The sequence below is a fragment of the Phaseolus vulgaris genome, chromosome 5, assembly GCF_000499845.2.
Source record: "Phaseolus vulgaris cultivar G19833 chromosome 5, P. vulgaris v2.0, whole genome shotgun sequence".
Classification (NCBI taxonomy): Eukaryota; Viridiplantae; Streptophyta; class Magnoliopsida; order Fabales; family Fabaceae; genus Phaseolus; species Phaseolus vulgaris.
The window spans coordinates 2,881,275-2,889,037 of record NC_023755.2 but is presented as its reverse complement, the minus strand read 5'-3'; the positions used below and the strand labels follow the sequence as shown (position 1 = coordinate 2,889,037).

General features: G+C 25.6%; 1 long non-coding RNA gene across 1 annotated transcript; it reads left to right on the top strand.

Annotated features, from left to right (window-relative positions):
• Nucleotides 1–356: 356 nt before the first annotated feature.
• Nucleotides 357–831, top strand: LOC137836212 (uncharacterized). The gene is made up of 2 exons (XR_011085210.1): nt 357–446; nt 559–831. It is a non-coding gene; the product is annotated as an uncharacterized lncRNA (long non-coding RNA).
• Nucleotides 832–7,763: the final 6,932 nt, after the last annotated feature.

The following is a 7,763-nucleotide window of genomic DNA, read 5'->3' as shown; positions in this document are numbered from 1 at the left end:
ACTTTAAAATTTAAATAATATATAATTTAATCAATATAACAACTAATTATTTTTTGTCTCTAACACTGATTTCTAATTAATTATTTTCTAATAATGTTAAAAAGAATATATTATTTTTTACTTAAAATTGATTTTTAATTAATGATTTTATAGTAGTATTGAAAAGAATATAAAGAAGTCAAAGTTAACGTATAGAAGAGTTAAATGTGCACTAACTATATCATACATTAATAAATTATTTTTTTTACCAAACATCCTTATACTATATATATGGTATGATATGGAGCAAAAGAGAATCAAATTAAAAAAATGGTATATTCTTATAATATATATATGGTATGATATGGAGCAAAAGAGAATCAAATTGCTCTGAAATCAAACTAAGATTAAGATGAAGGCTTTCACTTCAATTTTGATGGTGATGTTGGTTCTTTCAATTAGCATTGGTAAGTTTTGCTTTCAATTTATAGGATTTTCTACTCTCTAATTTATGCATGATTTATGATTTCTTTGGTTTAAATTGATGGTTGAATATTGAATATGGTTTGTGTTGTGTAGAAAATGAAGGATCATTGAAAATGGTAGAGGGAACAAGGGTTGAGAGAACGTTGTTTACGCCTTGCACAGATATATTATTCAACAAATGTCAAGACAATAACAAATGTTTAAATGATTGTCGCAAGAAATATGGATTCTTAGCAAGTGGTGTTTGCAATCCCAAACAAGAATGTGTTTGCACTCACCCATGTTAAATGTTTCATCTTCTCCCAATTGTAATTCTCATGTTACTTCAATGTTCCATCTTTCAAATAAAATTACTTTTTTATACTATTTTATGTTTCTAATAAATATGAATCACTTCATATAGTTCAACGAATCCAAATTTATACCAAGATGCAAAGTAAAAACATAAAAAAAAAGTCATTCTATTATATTTTAATTTAATTTAATTTAATTTATGTGTTTCATTATGTGATTACAATTTTAAGATTTTTTTAAGTTTTATGGTCTTGTAAAACTCACTTTTTATGTCATGTTGAACAAAATATCTTTTAAAACTAAAATCTTAATTTGATGAACCAGAGTATCATCCTGAAATTGAGATACTCTTAACAAATGTTTAATTTTAAGCTTTTTATCATGATAATTGCTATATAATTATAAGTTATTGCATTTTGAAATAATTTGACACTTATTTGTATAAGAACAACGGATAATAATAATCCAATCTAATTCAAATTAAAAATAATATGTTATATTATTAAAATACTCAAGAATTCAAATTAAAATAATATGCAGCCATTAAATCTTTAAAATTTACAACAATGGTGTAGAAAAACCATAGTGATAAAAAAAATTCATTTCTACTCTCAATATTTACTTTTTACGAATATTTCTACTCTCAATATTTTCAATTTTTACACGAGTATTTTCAATGAGACTGTTATAAATCAAGTAATAATTTTTAAGAATAGTGAAATATTCATGCAAGTGATATTTTTTAACAATAGTCAAAGAATTATTCATATTTTAAAGTAATTGAGTGTCTTATTTATAATAACCAATTATAGAAAAAGATAATAAATTTTTGTGCGTGAAAGTGTGCCAATTATCGTAACTAAGTATGTTAGTATGATTAATTATATTTTAACATGATTTACTAATAAGTTCTTATATTTAACATAAAATCATTTTTCGAAGATATTCATCAATTTTTTAAACAACTATTTTACCTGGAATTAATGTTGTATAGGAAGCACCGAAATTGAATTAAATTAAGGCAGTTTCTTCCTGCACTCCTACATTTTTATTCCTGCATCCCACAATGTTATGAAATCAGGTAAATTTTTGGATTGGCGTTTCCGGTAAATTTTTGGATTGGCGCATCTGGTATTCTCCCGGATTGATGCTTCCGGTAGTATGAATGATAGTGTTAATCCAAAATAAAAAAATGCAAAACATCCATAATTGAAAAAACTATTCTGGATCCATCAATCCATAATTCAAAATATGCATTCCGGATTCAGAAATCCATAATTGAAAAAAATCATTCCGGATCCACCAATCCATAATAGAAATTAAGCTTCCGGATTCAGCAATCCAAAAATCAATAATTTATGCAACTTTGCTTCCAAAACACCCCGTCATCCGAAATGCAACATGATTCACTTCCGGATTGATGAATCCGTAGCACACTCCTAGATCCCGAAATTGTGGGGATCAGTTTCGGAATTTACAAAATTGTGGAGGTGCAGGAAGAAAAATGTAGGGGTGCAGAAAGAAAGTGCCTTAAATTAAACATATTGTTACACAAAGCCCAATGCATATAAAAGCCCAAAAAACAATCAAGCTGGACGAAGGATTTCATAATAACTATTTTTTACAAAGTCAAAGTCACATCAAATGATACAATATAAAAAATAATTTTTAAGAGATATTTTGTATATTAATTGGTATTCATTTTATATATTAATATAAATATTATTAAGTTTAATTAACTCCTTAGCCCGATAATAGTTTTTTATCCTATTTTGTTTTATGTTTGGTTTATCTCATTCTGAATACATTTTTCTTTTATAATTCCTATAGTAAGTAAAATTGTCAACTTATAATATTTCTAGCCTCATCAAAAGTATGATATATAGGATTAAAATAGAAATAATTATATATTTATAAATATTGAAATAAAAATACGTTATTTATGATAACGAAATCATTCAGAATTTGTAAAAGAGTCGAAACACCAGTGAAATATTCCATTTAATTAATTTATTTTTTATTGATAAAAAAATTATGATAAAATATTGTATATTTTGTAAAACTAAAACTAAAACTAAAAATAACATATTTATATATACTAAAAAAAATACAATATTCAAGAATGAGCAAAATAAAATAAAAAGTAACGTTTTCCCACCATAACAATTCTCGAACTTCATAGTTGAAGATCTATAACCTCAAACATATTTTTTACTTTATTCATTCAACTCTTTAATAATTGTATTTAATGATTTCTTTGATTTTTCGTAAACGGTCTTGTTTTTATTAAAATTGTTACAATCAAACATATTATAACATTACAAATATTAATGTTGACTCTAATTAATTTATCAATAATTAAAAATTATCAATAATTTATTATTAATTTAATGTAAATAATTTCACACCTTGTTGTTAACACTAAGAAAAATCAAACAGTTTCCACATTTCATTAAATAAGAAGAATAAACTACAAAACAATATTATTAAATAGGGTTAATAAACTACAAAACAAGAAGGAACACTTTGAAGTTAGAAAATAGTGTTGCCCTATGTGTGGTGTTTAAATAGGGTGGAAGAGGGTTGGTAATTCATCATTGCTTTGTTTTATCAGATAGAAAAGAAGAGAAAAGAAAAGAAGAGAGTGTAGCAGAATGAGTTTGAATATGATGAATCTAAAGATGGTTTTGGTGGGAATGTTATGCATTGGTTTGGTTGTGTGTTCTTCAGGTAGGGAAATTAGTGAGAAGAATGGGGAAAGTGATGATGAAGCATGGTTGTTTTGCTCCATGACTGAGGGGCATTGTCCAGACAAGAATGCTTGTAACAAATTCTGCTTAAGTGTTCCTTATCCTGGTGGTGGTTCCTGTGTTTCAAACAAATGTTGCTGCAAACCCTAGAACAACTCTATTCTTCTTCTTTCTTCTCCATTAATAACACACATAAACATATCTCATTGTCTTTCTCTTCTTCTCCCTCCCTATCTCTTTCTATTTCATTCTATGAAAAACTTCAACACAGTATTATCTTTAATTAATTGTTGGAATTAGTCCATATCCTTGATTTTAATTTAACTTCAGTGCTACATGTATAACATTGAATGTACAAAATAGTTAGTAAAGCAAATGGGGGTTTGGAGAGTAGCTAAGACAATTCATCTATTCTAAAAAGAATTCAGATTTATTTATGAAATATGATCTACGTAGTAGGAGATAAATTCAATATTATATATGAAGTTTACCCATAGATCTATAGGTAAATTAAACATTACATATAAATTATTATTTATATTGTTAATATTATTTTTAATATTATTAATATTAGTACACTATAAGAAAAAATGGTTTGAACGAGAATTATTTTATATTATTCAGGGTTAAAATCTCCATAAGTCATTTATTTAGAGTTGCAGATTCTCTCGCTAAATCATCTATGGGGGAATGTATTTCCCGAAAAGCCTTTCAGAATCCTTGTTAAATATCATAGGTTTTATAACCTCTATAAAATACGACAGTTTCAAAGCCTCCGTAAAATACCACCACAAATTTCAAAACTTCCGTAAAATACCACTGGTTTCAGAACTTCCGTAAAATACCACTGGTTTCAGAACTTCCATAAAATGTTTTAGAACCTTTGTAAAATACCATAGGTTCCAAAACCTCTATAAAAAAAATAACATAGGTTTCAAAACTATGAAAATTTGGGTTTTTTTTATTCATTTATCATTTAGGCATTCACGTGTTTTTTTAAATCACAATTATTTACATCTATTGCATTTATTTATCTATGTTTGTTAAAGTACTTTTTCAATAAATAAAAAAAATGGATTTAACATTCATCAATTGATAAGATATATCAAAATATTTATAAAAATATACCAAAATAACACATTGAAATTCAAATTAAACACAAAATATGAGTTAAAAAAATAACGAGAAAGTAATATAAGACGAATAACACTATGAAGTACTACAAGAAAACAACGTATTGCTCACAAAGCACAAGATAGGTCAAAAATCATTTCCATAATTATACTAAATTCTTCAACAATCACATATGTTCCTCTTGATGTCCAGTTGGCACACTTCCTTGATGAGAAACCTACAATATAAACATGTATCACAACTATAAATGTAAATCTGAAAAATAAAACAAGTTTGACCTTGAAAAACATTACCAATGAAGGATTGAACATAGTCAACCTAGGAGGCAATTGACCTTAATAATTTTGAAAGAAAAATTCATCATTGTCTCAAATATTTTTCCACATTCTTCATATCTTTTTTCACGTTCTTCATATCTTTTATTTTGTTCACCCAATTGTGACTTTAATGCAATAACCTATATTAAAACACAATTTATCATGAAAAAGAGTGAGAAAACCATACACATTAAAAAATAGACAATCTATCAACAAAAGTTATACTACATTTGCTACAATTTTTAATGTTGACCCAAACAACATCAAATTGCTACATAAGAAGTAGTTGAAGACATCCCAGTGCGAGAATTCCTAGTATATCCAAACACATGAGAAGGGTAAGGTCACAAACCCATCCCTCGAACACGACCACAATGTTCTTGACTTCCAAAGACATGAGTTAGTGAATCTTCAATTGATATATCTTGTGAGAGGAAAGATGTATTTGACTCATATGCTTGAATTTTTTCATAAAAATAATGAAAAAAGTCACAAATGAAGCTATTTTTACTAGGTTTAGAATAAACCTTTGGAATTCAACGAAGGTTAAAAATAAACCTCCGTTATTTTAGTGATATTTTAGAATAAACTTTTGAAATAGAACGAAGGTAAACAAACCTCCGAGACTTTAGAATAAACCTTTGGAGCTTAATGAAGATTAAAAAAACCTCAATTATTTGGTCGAAGTTTTAAAATAAACCCTTAGAACTTAAAGAAGATTAAAAAAAAACTCCGTTATTTTATTGAGGTTTTAGAACAAACTTTTGAAATTTAACCAAGGTTTAAAAAACCTCTATTATTTTGATGAGGTATTCAAAGGTTAAAAAAATTTCCGTTATTTTGTTGAAATTTTAGAATAAACATTTAGAATTGAATTTAACGAAGGTTTTCATTTGCAGAGTTATATTAACCTTGCTAAATAACCTACATTAAATCCATTTTTCTTTGTAGTGGTATATTTATTAATACTATTAATAATGTAATTAATATTAATAATTTCTTAATATTTTTATTAGTGTTATTAATATCATTATTAATATTATTTTTAATGTTATTAATATTATTATTAGTATTATTAATACGTTTTTGATGTTATTACTATTAATATTATTTATGGATATACATTCGTGGACAAATTTACCTACACAGATGTATGTATTATCTACATATATAGATCCGTGAGTATTATCTATTAATAGATATTTAAGATAAATTTATCTACGTATATAAATTAGTGGGTATTACCAATAACATTAATAATTGTTAATATTATTATTAATATTAATATTAATAATATTGTAATTAATATTAATTATACTTTAAATATTTTTATGAGTGTTAATAGTATTATTATTAATATTTTTAGCACTATTAATATTATTATTAAATTTTTTATTAATATTATTATCTATATCACTATCAATGTCATTTTTAATATTATTAATATTTTTTAGTATTATTAATGCAATTTTTATATTATTAATATTTTTATTAATATTAATAATATTGTTAATATTTTAATTAATATTGATAATATTTTAAATATTTTTATGAGTGTTAATAGTGTATTAATTGGTATTCATTTTATATGTTATAATGACCCCCTTGTTTATCTCCATGTCTTTAAACTCAAACATATTAAATTGTTTAAACTTTAAGTTAGAAAATTGTAACATGTGAATGATTGAGTTGATCACTTTGGTCTATAGGTAGTTAGTGAAATCTTAGAAATATGGTCTAAGATCTCGTCAATAAGGGATCTTCACCAAAAATCACGAGATTGACATATTTTTTTTTATCTTTATTATATATTAATAAAAAATTATTATAGAAGATTAACACGATTGTGAATATCTTTTGACAAATATAGTGTATTAAAGGTTTATCACATTATCTCCCAGAAACTGATTCAATTTATCCATCTATCCGATATTAAGTAATAACTATTGTAATATTTAAAAATGGATTTTGAGAAATAACTCTGGTAACATTCTATATCAGGAAGAAATAATTGATAGTTATTTTTAAAAAAAAAAATTAAACAATAACATTAAACATTTTTAATATAAAATAGTCATTTAAGTGAGCATTAATACAATCATTAAAGAGTGGAATGAAGAAGTTACAAAATAGTGTTGAGGGAATGTTTTGCATTGGCATGTGTGGTGTTTAAATAGGGTGGAAGAGTGTTGGTATAATGCATCATTGTTTTGTTTTATCAGATACAAAAGAAAAGAAAAGAGTATCAGAATGGGTTTGAATATGATGAATCTAAAGATGGTTTTGTTGGGAATGTTATGCATTGGTTTGATTGTGTGTTCTTCAGCTAGGGAAATTAGTGAAAAGAATGAAGAAAGTGATGCAGCAGCAGCAGGGTTGTTTTGCACCAGCAGAGATGGGCATTGTCCAAATGCCAAAGAGTGTAGCTTTTTCTGCTTAAGTATTTTCTATGCTCATGGTGGTACTTGTTTTTCAAACCAATGTTGCTGTAAACCATAGAACAACTCTATTTCTCTTCTTCTTTCTTCTTCATTAATAACACTTTTTATGTTTATCTTCTCTTATTATCTCATTGTCTTTCTCTTCTTCTCCTTCCCTATCTTTTTTTTTTATGAAAAACTCTACACAACATTTTCTTTAATAATTGTCACAATTAGTCATATTCCTAATTTTAATTTAACTTCAGTGCTGCATATATAACATTAAAGTAATAAAAACTAAAGCAAAGGGGTTGGGAAAGTGCTTAAAAAAAATTCATCCATTCTACAAAATGTTAGATTTATTTACGAATTATTATGTACAA